Source organism: Equus caballus, chromosome 24, assembly GCF_041296265.1.
Source record: "Equus caballus isolate H_3958 breed thoroughbred chromosome 24, TB-T2T, whole genome shotgun sequence".
Classification (NCBI taxonomy): domain Eukaryota; kingdom Metazoa; phylum Chordata; class Mammalia; order Perissodactyla; family Equidae; genus Equus; species Equus caballus.
The window spans coordinates 39,430,037-39,445,889 of record NC_091707.1 but is presented as its reverse complement, the minus strand read 5'-3'; positions in this window follow the sequence as shown (position 1 = coordinate 39,445,889).

The window sequence follows — 15,853 nt, the reverse complement described above, 5'->3', positions numbered from 1 at the left end:
AGTACTGGTTTAAAACTTTGATTTTCCTCTGACAGCATGGATGACAATGTTCAAGATGTTGGCCATGCTACTATCTTGGATCCAAGAGCGACTAATGAGTAGAACTCCCACCCAACCCTAGCCTTCAGCTCCTGGAGAACCCACAGTCTATAAGTAACTTTAACGAGAAATAAACTTTAGTTGGATTAAGCCACTATTTGGGAGTTTTTGTTATTATAACAAAATTTAAATCATCCCAACTAATACAATCTCACAGATTTAGGACCAAATACACAAGATAAAAATAGAAAATCTAGTTGATATAATTACAGATCAAAGGAATCCAAAGTCTTATGAGATGAACCAAGAAAGATAGAATCAAGAATTGGAGTTGATCAATGAAGAAATTTCCTCTTTAGATAGACATGCAATATTTCTCTTATCATTCCCAGTAAGGCAGTAAGGGAGGGTAACCCTCAAAAGGCATTCCTTGTTCCAACGAGGAGCAAACTGTTGGCAAATATTTAGTGTCAAACACCATGCTAAGTACTTTATATACATTCCTTTATTTAAATCTAATACAAACTCATGAGGTCCTATAATTAATATCATTTTTACTAAAAAAGAAAATGTGCTTTAGAAAGTTTAAGTAACTTGTGAAAGGTCACAAAGCTAGTAAATATATAGTCAGATTCAGTCTCAGGTAACTGTATCCAATAATCATTATGCTATTGACCCTCAAACAGCACCAAAATATACCTCTTTGTCTTTCTCATCTCTAGACCTAGTTTTTTTGAATAGAGATACAGATTAAATTCAATCACTTTCAGTGTAATAGGCAGCTAAACATATTCAAAAAATGAAACAGAACAGAGAAGAAAACTAATAAACATTGGATACTAATATAAGTATTGTAACATTTAATCCTCACATGTTAACCTTATTTTACAGATAAGAAAATAATGCTCAAAATATTTAAACAATTCTTCCATGACTAAAATCATAAGTGGTAGTATTGGGATTCAACTACATGGTTTTTTCGCTTCCTATACAGCCTTCTGATTATGGATACAATAATTATTCTTTTTTAAAAGTTCATTTTCCCCAACAATTAAGTATTTATTTATTCATTCATTCATTTATTCTTTTCACTTGTAGTAAAAACCAGTTCTTACTTTGCCACATAATGCTCTGCATTTTCTGCTCCATTTGTCAATGCCATTCTGAACTCACCACTATCTACTCTCTCCCTTATTCACTCAACTTCAGCCTTTCCAGATATTCTAGTTATTATTTGCATATAACAAACCACTCCAAATCTCAGTGGTGTAAAACAATATTCGTGTAATGTGCTCATGAAGTCTGGTGAGAAACACAGAAAGAGCACAGCAGGAATGACTAGTCTTTGCTCCACAATGTCTGAAGCTTCTGGGACAACTGGAAGAGTCACATCAGTGCTGGAGAGGGAGTGACTTGATGGCCAGGGGCTACAATCATCTGAAGGTTCACTCACTCACACATCTGGTGGTTGATGCAGGCTATTGGGTTGGACTCAACTGGGGCTAGTGATGGAACATCATATGTGGCTTTCCCATATGGCCTGGACTTTCTCACAACGTGGTGGCTGGGATCCAAGAGTGTCCCAACAGAACAAGGCTCAAGTTCATGACATATTTCATGTTTATGATGTGTTTCTAGCCTTAGAAGTCAAACAGCATCATTTCACCCCTACTCTCTTCAAACAAATAGGTTCAATAGGAAAGAAAGTAGAAAAACCACTCAATGGAAGGACTGTCAATGCCACATTGTAAGAAATGCATGTGAGATGGATATACTGTGATGACCATCACACTGGCCTCCTTGCTAGTCCTTCACCCAGTAAGGCAAACTTCTGCCTTAGGGCCTTTGCTGTTTCTTTCACCTGGAATGCACTTCCCCCAGAGAGCTGTAAGGTCAACTCTTTTGTGTCCTTCAAGGCTTTGCTCAAATCTTACCTTCTCAAAGAGACTTACCCTGACCAGTGACAAAGACTCTCTCCTTGGCCAAACTTTAATCGGACTCTCTGAGCCCTCTTCATGATTAGGCCTCAACCTTGAGCCCCATTCTGTCCTTGGCCCAGTCTGGTATTGGCTGGTAAGAATCCTGCTTAGCAGGTTTAGCAAGAGTCCCCCTATTCTTGGTATCTGATCACTCTTGATATCTGATCAAGTTCCTCATCCTCCAATGTTGATGTATAAGTCCTTGACCTTCCTTTAGCAAGAATCCTGTTAGGCCAGTTTAACAAGACTCCCCTTCCCCTGATGTCTCCTGTTAGTAATTTTCCATCCACTGATTGCTTCACTCGGCTTGTTGTCAATATATTCCCAGCTGTCTTTGCTGTATTTGGAGTTGAGCCCAATCTCTCTCCCCTACTGCAATATCCCTATTGCAACAGTCTTGAATAAAGTCTTCTTTACCATTTTAACATGTCAGAATAATTTTTTACTTAACACTAGTCTATTCAATAACAAATAATAATAATAAGTAAGTAAAATCTTTAACATATGTTCATTTTATATCTTGTGAAAATCATAATTTCATCTTTTTAAATTATCTTTTTAACAAAGGTGCTTGTTACAAGCCAGAAATTATATTAAATCTTTTACATCTGGTAGGTCCATATCACCTTCCCAATAATTGGAATCGGGTACCATTGTTATCACCATTTTATGGAGCAAATGTCAACAAAGGACAGCCCAGTGGGCCAAACCTGGTCTGCCAAATTCAGCCTGCAACTTGCTTTTGTCAGTAAGATTTTATTGAAACACAGCACGTCCATTAGTTTACGTATTGCCTAGGACTGCTTTTGCCCTTCAACAGCCAAGCTAAATAGTTGCACAAGAGACTGCATGGCCCACAAAGCCCATAATATTTATTATCTGCCCCTTTAAGAGAGAAAAGCTTTATTGAACCCTGCAATAGATGAAAAAACAGCCTTCAAAAGGTCATGAAAATTACCCAAATTCACACTGTTAGTGAATGGCGTAGCCCAGACTCTTAAGCCTCCTTCCCTGTATATTTCCTCAGAGGCTTTTACTTGCCCAAACCAGATTAGCAACAATATGGCATAACTGTGGTGTCTTTAATGAAGGGCCCTTCCTGCCTGTATTTACACATTCATGCTTGGAATCTCTTTGGGAAAGGATCTTTCTTTCATGTTGCAATGATAGGTAGGGTAAAAATGAAAAATGCCTGAGAGAAGAAAAACAAAAAGTTGAGTTTGTGTGAAGGTGGTGATGACTGGGAACAGACCCCATTCTCTGGGTAGAAAACAAGGCCAGGTCATTTATTTGCACCTGGAGAGAAAAAAGAGGAGTGATGGTTCAAAGAGAGGTTGGCACAGAATAAAACTGAGGTCACCCGAAGGCAATCAGGCACCTCACTGAATGCACCTCCATAGTTTACTCTCCCTTACCACCTCCAATCTATTTTGCATTCTGTTGTCAAAAGTGGGGGTAAAATATTGTTAATCAGTAACCTCTTATGAACCAGTGTTGGCCACCGAGACCTGGTTGAAAATGGCAGGAGCAATTGTTCTATCTAAAGCTGTTCTGTGAAGCGGTGTTTCAGAATATCATCATCCCTCCCTCCTTCCCCCATCTCTGGCTCCCTGCTCCCATATGACCCCAATTAGTGTGTGTGTGTGTGTGTGCAAGTGTGTACAGGGGGACCCAGATGGTTCCCCTTCAAAGAAACTAGTCCACAGAATTGTAAAATAAATGAAGTCTGCCCAGCACTTGTGTATTAATTATAATTTTTCAAAAACCCACAAAGTGAAAGGGCCAAGGTGTCAATGGAAAGGCTAATCAGAATTTAGAAGGGCAATGAAAACCATATAAATGGGATTCAACTGGAAATTCTGCAAACTGCTAAGGGTGAAGTGTTCGGGCAATTAATTCACTAGTAATTCAGCACAGCCTGGAACAAGAGGGCTATAGTTTTTGGATTTTATTTCCATCCCTTTCCAAAAGAGGAGAAAAAAACTTTCCCAAAGAATATTGGCCTTTTACTTCACCCAAGTCTTGAGGACACGGGCAAATCTCTTCAAACAAACCTGTGATGTAAATTACAGCCACAGGAGGCAAACGAGGAAGAAGACTGCATGGTGAGCAGGAAGAAAACTCATCTTCCGAGACAGACACAGTCAATTCTCCTTATTTGCAGTCCTTAAGTTTTATAAAGTCACCATAAACACTGAATTAGTGAATACAAAATCATTGCTCCTAGGGCAAATCCAAGGGTAGGATCCTGTGAGTGTTTCTGTTTAAAGACACTTTATTTAATATATACTGTTGATTCGTTAACATCGAATTCACGGCCAACAATGCTATAACTCATGCCTGAATGAAGCTTATCTAACACACATATTTTCTCCATAAGGCACATCACAGCCTTCTTGCACTTAGAAAAACTAAACAGCACTTCAGCACTATACTTGGGGGCCATTTAAAGAGAAATCACCAACAAAAAACACAAATATGCAAAAAACATGGCACCAAATAAACCATAAAAAAACACTTGGTTACAATATGAGAGTTGAAACAAGAAGACAGAACATTGCTTTGTTCGAACACAACTGGAAACATGTGGTCAAGTGACTCAAATTTTTTGCTACCTTGCCCATGCACATGTCAGTGAATGATGCAAAAGCACCTTGAGTATTGATTTTGGGGTTGCAAATAACTTTTAGCAAGTAGACAAATTTGCAAATACAGAATCCATGAATAATGGGGATTGACTGTGTCTATTTTCCCTCAGAAACTGCATAAGCAGCAAATAACACCTTGGGGATGACACAAACAGATGGGCATTGCCAGAATATATAATACAAACGTTTCTTAACTCTAAAGACCCCAGGCATTCTTTAATTCTCCCAGGAATTCTTTAAGTGGGATGTCAAGTTGAACAGTTGGTATGAAAGACTTGTGAATGGGGAGAAAGTTGACTGCTTCATTACCTGGCAGGAATTGTGTGAAACAGTCGCCGTTCTTGACATCCAGGAAGCTGGCGTAGTAATTGATTTCCCAGTTCTCTAAAATGAAGCCCCTAAAATCCAGTCTCAAGCAACCCTAAGGGCTTCTCGAAGTGTCCTTCCAAAACTCCTCAAATCTTCAGTGCATTAACCTTGAGAATATTAAAAGTCTCTAGGAATAAAATCCTGATGTATAATGAGCCTGTTTCAGAAAGGCTTGAGTCAAGAAAATACTAATGTTAAGAAGTCCACAAAAATCAGTATTAGCTATTTTGCAAATTATGGAAAAAAATTTGTTTCAGGGGAAAGCTATGCATTGTCTACATACAGCACATCTTTCCAAGTTATCTGATTCTAACCTTTTATTGTTTTTGAGCTATTTTATAAACATTCTGAGTTGTATGTAAGTAATAGACATGTCCAGTCTGGTGGAGATTTAATTGATTCCTTTTATCCCCAGGGGAAAGAATAATTTTTGCCTCCATTGGCAATTCATTTCAATATTCCTTTGCTTGCCAGGTAAGTCTGTGGTATTGTGACTTGTCCTTTGAACCAGTTATATCTGCCTGGTTCCCTCTGTCATTCCTTCTACCCTTTTAGATACAGTACCAGAAAGCCTGCAAATTGAACTAACAAAAGACAGATTAGCAGGGGAAAAAAAGCACACAATTTTTGTTAATATTTATGTGCACTGAAGTTCCCAGAAAAGAAGTGAAACTCAAAGAAAGAGTTAGACCCAGGGGCTTATATACCTTTTTTTTTTTTTTTGATGAGGAAGATTCACTCTGAGCTAACAACTGTAGCCAATCTTTCTATTTTTTCCACTTGAGGAAGATTAGCCCTGAGCTAACATCTGTGCCAGTCTTCCTCTATTTTGTATGTGTGTTGCCACCACAGCACGGCTTGAGGAGTGGTGTAGATCCACGCCTGGATCCAAGCCTGCAAACCCAGGCCACCTAAGCAGAGCTTTCAGGGCTTAACCACCACACCATGGGGTCAGCCCCTTATATACCATTTTAACAAGGAAAAGGAGGTTTGGGCTTCAAGAGGTGATAAATGGTGGGAAAGTTGCTAGGAAATATATGGGGGAAGTAATGGAAGATAAAGTCAGATTTTTTAGTAAGATCTGTTGTACAAGCTCATCTTGGTGTTGATTCTCAGCTTCCAGTGGGGAGGTGAGGTGCATTTAGGAGGGAACAGACACCTTCACGAAAGGAAATTTGTGCTCTGCTTTTAGGCAGATAAGAGAAGGCCAAGAAATTTTCCTGCATCAGTTGGTTCTCAATTGCCTTCAGCTCAAAATAATCCTTATGTCATATTTGAGGATGGCATATTCTGATCCTCTCCACCCCGATATGAGTAAAATGAAATCCTTAATTCATGTTCATTTTTTAAATCTAGATAACTGTCATTATTTTACCTCTTTCTAAAAAACTGTTCCCACAATTCTATTGTGCTCTGTGGGAGGAACATGGGAAGACAGAAGTTAGATATTCGCTAAGTCTTATATATTATAGTTGAGAGCCTACTTAAGAGTAGGTACCATATCAGCTCTACTCACAGAGCTTAGTTCTGTAATTTGTGTGTGAAGGGGAAGAAGGGGAGAGGACATGTTGGAGAGTGTTTCTGTGTCCTGGATGGGGTTAACAAAGAGACATATCTTAATCAATCTGTAAACAACTTCCTCAAAGGCTTTTCCAATCTTGGGTGGCACTCAAGTTTAGGATAGTACTCGAAGCAACTTTCCAAGATGGCTCTCAGAGAACAAGTCAGAAATTAGGTTGCTGAGGGATCCAAGGCTCCTCTAGACCATTTAAATTGTCCAGAGCCTCAGGCACCATCTAAAAGTAGTTACTGGCCACCATAAACTCTCCTATTAAGAGAGAATTCTAGTATAGCTTCCTTTTGAAAGGGTGTGATTGCGTGCATGTGTGTGTGTATGCGTGTGGAGAGAGAGAGAGAGATCCTTCATCATCTAAGTAACATTGTTAAACTTTTCACTAAGGAGTTTCTATAACAATTACCAGAAACACAGACACTCATGGCTGGCCAGGAAATCTGAGAGACATTCTCAGGCCCAGGCTAAATGTAACTGCTGCGTTCCTTGTACTCTGCATACTTGGAGACGCTTAATCACCATCTGGAAGCTCAGCCCAACCTTCGGAGTGGTAGTCATGCAGCTATTCTGACCTAAAGAAAGAGGTTCTTGAATACCCCAGTCCACATTGCCTGGATTCGGATTCAAACCATTCCTGCTACTTAGCCAATGCGGATGCAATGTCTCATTTCCAATAGCTAAGCTTTAACTTTATTCCCAAGCCCTACTCCCTTGCACATATCCCTTTTATAAATACATGCTGGGCATTTGTTCATTAGGGCTATCTAATATTCAGTCTCCTCCTTATTTGCACCCTGATCTCCTTTATGGGGAGGTTCTTCTTTACAAGTATTTTTGGTAGAAAGCAGTGTTTACCTCCTACCTCATAACCCAAAGGTGCTGCCTTATTTTCTCCCTATCCTGGAATAACCGGTGAGATGGGTGCATGACTTAGCCTCAGCCAATCAGATGTGTAATGTGCATTTGCTTTTGCAAATATTCACTTCTACCAGATAAACTAATGTATGTTTATAAAAATAAGCAAAACATTTTAAAGTGTTTCCAGCATAGGTAAGTAGCTAGTAAGCAAAAACTTTGTTGGATATACGCAGGATTTATGGAGTGTGATAAGCATAAGATAAGAAGCTAGCAAGCAGAGATGTGTGCCCAACGTAGAGAAAAATGAAAGGACCAACAGAGGCCTAATATTCATAAAGCACCTGGGTAGGAAACACACATGACTAAATAGACAAGAGGCACTAAATACACTAACTATATATGAGCACTTAACATATATGATGCTTTAAATAATCACCCATTGGTGACCCCATTCTGGCTCCACGTGTCCTCTGCCCAGGAAACACAAATAAACCCATGGTTGCTCTTCAGGCTACTTGGCAAGCTCCAGCTGTGGCTAGTTGGCTAATTGGACTTGTCTCTGTCTGTCTCCAATAGAGCAAGAGTGTGTCCTTGTCCCAAGACATCATCCATCTGTGGGCTCCTTTGCTCAAAACCTCTATTTTGTTCTCTGTAGCCATACCTTTGGGGGAGAAGACTGATGTGGCATAGAGAGGTGGGACATATGAACGCAGCACACACTGAAATTCAGATTGTGTGGCCCTTTCAATCCATGTGCACCCAGGTGGGTTAACTCACTGCGGCTTTTTCCCCTTGCTTCTCATGGTATGTTTTTAGTTAATAAATCATGTCATTCGAGTATCTTAATTTGATCTGTGAGCATTTCTGATTTATGACCTCTGGGATGGCCTACCTGGTAGTACATTTGGAGGCTGTCACTACCTTAAGGTAATTCTCCTCTGTCCTGGGACTTTGAGTCCAGAGTGAGCAATGCAAGGGTGTGTCGCATCAGGACACACTGAGGACCCAGCTGCACTTGCATTGGAATCTTGGCTGTGGTGCATACCCCACAGCCTCTAGACTCACTTTCATTCCAATACTTTTTCTTTTTTATTCTTCTTGTGAAAGATGGCATACATAAGAAAAGTATATAAAATATACACAAAATTTGGCAAATAATTATAATACAAACTACCTTGAAACCTCACTAACAGGTAGAGAAATTAAAACCAGATGTAGGAGTTAAACTTGCCCAAGACTAATTCTCCTGTAACTTGGCCTCTTCGAAAAAAATTTATTTCATGCAATGCTCCACAGAAATGGGTTACAGCCTGGTGTTTAAGGGAATTGAGCTTGGTCAACTGTCAGACCTGGATTACAGTTTTTGAGCAGCCCAGGAGAGGGCGAATGTTGATGTTTGTTTGACAAGTTCTGTCACTTGCTTGCTATGTCATAGAGCTACACCTACCAGGCTTAGACACCAGCCCCTGGGTTTGAAGGCATGGTACTACCTCCAACACGAAGACCAAGCTGGTGGGGTAGGGCTAGAACCAAGTTTCTGTTAATTCACTTAAAAAGCCCCAAAGCTCAAGAACGCAGTCTCTCTCCCAGTCTTATATCTGGCTCTGCTGGACATCTGTGTGCTGCCTAGGGACCTGCACATGTGCCACTGATACTGGCTGCATGAGTTTCCCCCAGTGAACCCAACTCCAGCAGGGATGGCCTGTGTTACATGTGGTGGCTTGTTCTCATTTGCATGATGCAAACATTACCAGCACCCCAGTCCCCAACCCTATGTAACCTCCCCCCATCACAATCCTCTCCCTCTCTCTTAGAAATAACCACAGTCCTGTCTTTTGTGATCATTACATTCTTGCTTTTCTTTTAATTCTACCACCTAGAGATTTGTTACTAAACAACTCAGTTTAGTTTTGTCTCTTTGCCTATTTTGGAGTTTTATATAGTATATGAGATACGTCAATTTTGCTGTGTGGAGATGTAGTTTATTCATTTTTGTTGCTGTGAAGTTATGTATAGGTCCATTCTATGATAGGTGAACATCTAGAAGAGGCTGCTGGCTGATTGGGTGTGCTCGTGCTTAATTTTGAGGAGGTAACAGGAAAGAGTTTTCCATAGTCCTTGCCCCAGTTTATGCTCCCGCCGTGGATGAAAGCCCTCTTGTTTCACCTCCTCACCTCCACTAACCATCATCTGATTTTTTAAAGTTTGCCAGTCTGGTGAATGTGTAACAATACCTCATTGTGATTTTATTTTGCATTCTTCTTATTTCCAATGAGACAGAGCACCTTTTCATGTATTTATTAACCATTTTAATTTCCTCTTTTGTTAAATGCCCATTCAAGTTCTATGTACAAATTTCTATTGAGTTAATTGTCGTTTTCATATTTCACGTTTGTAGGAGTTCTTTATATATTTTGGATCTAGAAGTTCGGTAGTTAAGTATCACAAATATCATCTCCTACTCTGTAGTTTGTCTTTTCCTTCTTTCTAAGGTGTCTTTTGATGGATAGAGTTCTTAATTTTAATGTAGTAGCCAAAGCAATCTTTTCCTTTATGGATAGTATTTTTTGTGTCTTCTAAGAAAATGCTTCCCAACTCTGACTTCATGAAGATATTTTCCAGCACTATCTTCTAAAAAGCTTTATAGTTTTACCGTTCACATCTAGGTCATTAAGCCGCTGGGAATTGATTTTTTGTGAATGCTCCTGCTTATATTCCAAGCCAGGTTCTCCAACCTCCAGTCAATTTTGCAAGTCCCTGATCACCTTATAATAAATCCTCTTTTTGCTTTAGATAGCCAGTGTAAGTTTCTGCTTCTTTCAATCAAGAGCTCTGGCTGATAAAATGGACTACTGCCTTGGCTCCCATTTCTGGAATCCTGCCTCTTAACCCCAGCTCAGTTCTGTGCCCCGTGACTAGATGCAGACTGGTTTTTGTCCGTGGTTTGGATCACGCCCAAAGATTGCCATACTCCATGATCTTGTTCCTTACCCAGCAGACTACTTCATATTTCAGAACCTGCGGTTGGATTGATTCCACCAGCTCCTGTCCCACTGCCCAGTTGCACTGTAAGTAAAATGCTAAGCTCCACTGATTCTCAAGATATGACATAAAATTGTACACCAGCCCTTGGACGCCCAGCTGGAAGAGTGAGAGACCCACAGAAAGAGAGTTATAGAGATAACATTCATAAGCCATTGCCAACTGACGTCATCTGCTAAGCCAGACAAGTGAAAGCAGGCTTAACTCCCAGTTGGGGATTTCAGATCTTATTGCCATTCTTTGTCTCTCCTATCGGGAGACCATGCAGAAAGATTCACACTTTACTTCTTTCCAAGTGGTTTATTGATTTGTGGATTCAGTGAAATGTGCATCAATTGAACTAACTCTTCCCCTTAAGTAAGAAGGGGATTCACACTGTGCTGAAATTAACAGGCACAACAGAACTGCTTCTTAGAGTTCAACCACCGCACAATAGATGCACACAGTGTGAGGGCAATCTGGAGATTAAATAGCTCTACTTCATCCCTAGCGATCAAAAGCCAGCGTGCTCTCATTTCTACTTTCTTTGGCTTCCTCTTCCCTCCCCCGAGACATACACACTTCGAAGAGATTATGTACACTATTTAATAGAAAATAGGTTTCTTTCCCATCCTTCCACTTTCTCTTTATAGCTTTGGGTTTTATTTTCCTCACTGTTTCTTAAATGTATAGCAAACTTTGGATGCTTTCTTCCTAGGTGACTGCTTAACTTCACGTCTTCTCTGATCAAGTCACACAGAAAGAACGTATAAGATAAGACAAGATGGCAAATATGCCACATCTAATCAGTGACCTTTCCTTATAAAAAATGTAAGAACTGTCCTCATACATGGGTATGATTCCACTGACCTATTGGGGTTTTTTTTCCTCTTGATAATGAGTAGATATATCCCCTTTCAACCAATCTGCCTGTGGCTCTTATGACTAATAGTTACAATACTTGACACTTTATAACTTTTACAGACTTCAAAGTCCTTTGATACAATCACTTCATTTTATCTCAAAACTACTAATGAGATAGACAAGACATATAGCATTGTCTTTAGCTTCTTGAGAAGGAAACTGAGGCCCAGAAGGAATTAATGAATGATCTGAGCCATTTATTATGGTAACCAGGATCCAACCTTGACTTTTATGCCACCTTGGCTAGAACTCTTTATAAGAAGATTGCTCTATATTAAAAATTTCCCTATGTGGCTATAATAATATTTATTTTGTACAAAACTCACCAAAAATCAAACCTGCAGCACTGGCCACATTCATATCTTTTTTAACCATCTGATTCCACGCTTGGCAAAGCATGCCATTATATGAACTATAAAGACATAAATTTTATAATTCTGTTGGTAAAATATTACCATGTGCTAGGATTCTGGCAGTGTCTAATATGTCAAATACAATCTGATTTGAGGTTTGGGGTGTTTTTTTTAGCAATTCAGAGTCAAAAATTATCTTATTCATTATTGAGATTAAAAAGCCAAACATATTCCAATAAAATGTGTTTAAACAAGAAAGGTCAAATTCCAGACTTCCATCTTTATTAGCATACAGATTGAATAAACAGGCTTTTTGCAAACATATTTAGGTCTTTATAACTGTACAGAAGAGGCAAGGGATGGTTGGTTTCAGGGCACAATCTGATAAAACAATCTGTCCTCTTTATTTTTTTAATATTTAGCTGTTCTATTCAAGGCCAGGTGAAGTTCTACTGCATTAGAAATAAAGGATTTGTTTCAGTAAGATTATAAGAGATGAAAGAAGAATGTGTAAGAAAATTTATTGTATATGTTTATTTTCATTCTCTGCTCTGATTATTCTGACTCTTTTGAAGGAGCAAAGGAACTTTCTTTTTTTAATGCGGTTGCTTAATTCATTCTTTCATTAATTTAATTTCATTTACTTGTTAATTCAATCTCCATTATTCACAAAGTAACTACCATGCATTCATTACATCCAACCACCAGCTACACAGCAATGTGAATGATAAGTGTAACCTCAGGGGCGAGCACAGGGAGCTAAGAGATCCCACAGAAAGAGAACAAATGACCACCTTGAAAATCAAGGGCTGCTTGCCAGAGGAGATTATATCTAATCTCAGGAGAACAAACAGGAGTATCCCTTACCATAACCCAATTTCTTTAGCTGTTATGTGAGCATCAAAGCCTTCCTAGTGAATTTAGTGGGACACGAATTAAGCAAGAAAACTGGAAGCCTATGGTTTTCAAGATTTCCATCTTGGGATCTCAAACTCCTATAGTTCCATAAACTAGTAGCAATATTTCAAACATCCTAGTAAAAATCGAACAGCTTCTCTCTGTTGATTGTTGTTTACTGGCTGCCCTGACTGAACTTTTCTATAAATCTGGCCGACCATACTTCAGTAGGTAGCCTGTATGATAATTCACGTAATCCCAACATAGTTCATAGAAATTACCCTAAACTTCTTTGTTTTGCTTCAAAATCTGTTCCTCTCTTGCCTCACTTGAACTATTTTTGAGTGTTGGCTTGTTTCCCTATCTTTCTGTGGAGGAACTATAGAGTGGCTTTGGAAGAACTTTAGCTCCCCATAATTTTAATCACCCTGCCCTCTTCTATAAATTCTCCAAGAAAGAAGAAATTTAAAATTTAAGAAAGCCATATGTTTTTTATACAAAAACAGTGTAAAGAGATCACTTGGTCTCCTCTTCTAACCAGGATGCTGCCTGTAGCAAGTACTGTTTGCAATATCCCTAACAAATCCACCCTTCCATCCTTGCTAAAAGAACACTGCTTTTGTTCAGGTAATGGGCAGCAAAGTGCTCAGAAAAGATGCACCACTTCTCTTTCCCTGGAGATTGAACTCTGATTGGTCTAAGACTACCATGCCAGTGATTGACTCAGACGTATATACAAGATCCAGTTCTTTCCATTGGTATCTGAGGGTGAGTTGGCTAGGGTCTTCTAGAAAATATTTTTCTGTATGATAAAAGAATAAACACCTGAGAAGAACTCTTTTCTTTCTTCTTGCTTGTGGATATCTTTGGAAGCTTTAGGACCCCTTTGGACTCCTTTGGACAAGGATGTAATGCCATCTTGTGACCATGAGTAGTCAAGCATAAAGACAAAGCCAGCACGCTGGGTATGGTAGGGTAAGAAGTTAGAAAGACCCTGGATCCCAGGCGATGTCATTGATCTATTGTATAATCCTGGAAGTGCCATCTCTGAATTTCTTTTTAATTGAAATGCAAAATGTCCTTCTGCTTTGCTATTTTCCTATGGACAAATTTTGGAGCCACCATTGTCCTCCTGCCCTTTTGATCTGACAACATACCTAATTTCCCTGTCTTAAACTTTGGCTCTCTCTAAGGAATTTAACTCCAACTCCCCATCCCCACCTCCCACCTTGCCTGGATCTCTTTCCAATCTAACAGCACCAAGAAAACATATAGTTAAGCTGATGGACCCAAACTCTGACCTTGAGTTATCTGGCCCATCTTGGTCATTTGAGAGAAGACAGGGGATAAAGCTATATACTTCATTATGTATGCCTTTGATGGCAAGTAAATAGAAATCACTTATTACATGATAATTTCACTTTGGGGCAGATAAAAGTAGTTTATTAGATGAAGTACACAGGTATTTTTTTAAATTCCTAGAGAAAAAGAGGTTGAGAATCACTGTCATAATTCAGGTATTCATTTTGGCCTCATGGGAAAAATCCGGAAGACATGAGTCTCTTTATGACCCAGTCAACTGAAGCCTTTGAAAAGCTCACAGTCAATTTCAGTTCTGGGTAGTTATCCAAATAAAAAATTCCAAATCCAGAAAAGACTTAAGGTAAAAAGCTATTTATACAGCTAAATATTGGAAACCACCTAAATAATAAACAATGGTAGAAAATCAATTAGGTAGATTATGATGTAGTGATATAATTAATACAGTAACCAAAAACATATGTTATTACCATGTGAAATACTTATTTATTATGTTATAAAACAAAATATGGATAAGACGTGTAATTTGCTTTTAAGAACCATGTTTTAATGTTTTATGACAAGGGCTATGTTTATGATGGTGGATGCTGTTGGGTTAAAGATTTTCATGATTGTTCATTGGCAGGAATACAAGACCACATATACAGAAAAGATGACAAGATGAAAATATTACTAAAATGTGAAAACAGCAACTATATTTGATAATATAAAATGGGCAGTTTTCGCTTTCTTCTTTTCATTTTTCAGTACGTTCCAAATATTCTTTCACAAAAGTTTATGAGCTGCTAAACCCAAGGTCACTGACACATTTGGTTGAATGGTGGCTTCCTTTCAGCCACAGCCTGAAACTGGACTAGGGTTTGGAAAATGCCCCAAAATAAATAAGGCATAATTAGTATACATAACACCAAAACAAATGAAAAGTGAAAGTTTCAAACCAAACAATACAGACATTCCAAATTCCCAGGTGTTTGTTGGAAAGTAAACTAAATCACCAAATCTTTAACTGCTTAGTTTTGTTTTCCATTTAGAGTTTTGGCTTTAAGTAGCTGCGTGTTGAAACAACAACAGCAGCTAAGATTTCTGAGAAAATGGAGTGGGATGCTCTGGCAGAGAAACACAGAGACAAAAAGTTCATGGAGCACCTGTTTGAACTACATCTATGTTAGTGCAACTAATTGCTTCCAAAGAAAGGTCCAGATTTTTGATAGAAGCATGTCTGGTACAGTAGCTCACGGGATGCCTCTACTGGTCTAGAGAGAAGGAGAGAAATATTGCCATTGACACAAAATGAAAGGATGGTTGGGTTCCATTAGGAATCTCTTATAAGCCTCTAATCCTGTCTTCAAGGACTGTAAAGAGACACTTAACAAACAACAAGGACTAGGGCTTCCTAGCACAGTCACAGCTCCTTCGCTGCCTTCTCATCTCTCACTTGCCTGGAGAAGTGCCAAGGTATTAACATTTAAATCACCAAAAAGGGAATTTGGCCTCTCTGAGCTGTTTCTGTCCCATTGAGGCTATTTCTTGTTATAGCCTCAAACTTCCCAAGGGGATGGAAAACCTCACATTATTAGTATTAGAATGAGCTTACAGGGAAACAGCTGTAGCATCCTGGAATAAGAATTAGATGAGGGATCAGGAAGCTTCACTTCTAATTCTAGCTCTGCTGGGAACAACTTTGACCTTAGGAAATCCACAAAAACTCTCAGGTTCACAGATTCTTCATCTTTAGGAACTTGATATTTTGATCTTTAAGGCCTCAAAGATCTTATTTCCTTACCTTTAAATGTAATCTGGATGTCTGCCACCCAGATGCCTACAGAATCCTCATAGAATCACCTTTTACCATAAAGTGTGGAAATTCCAGTG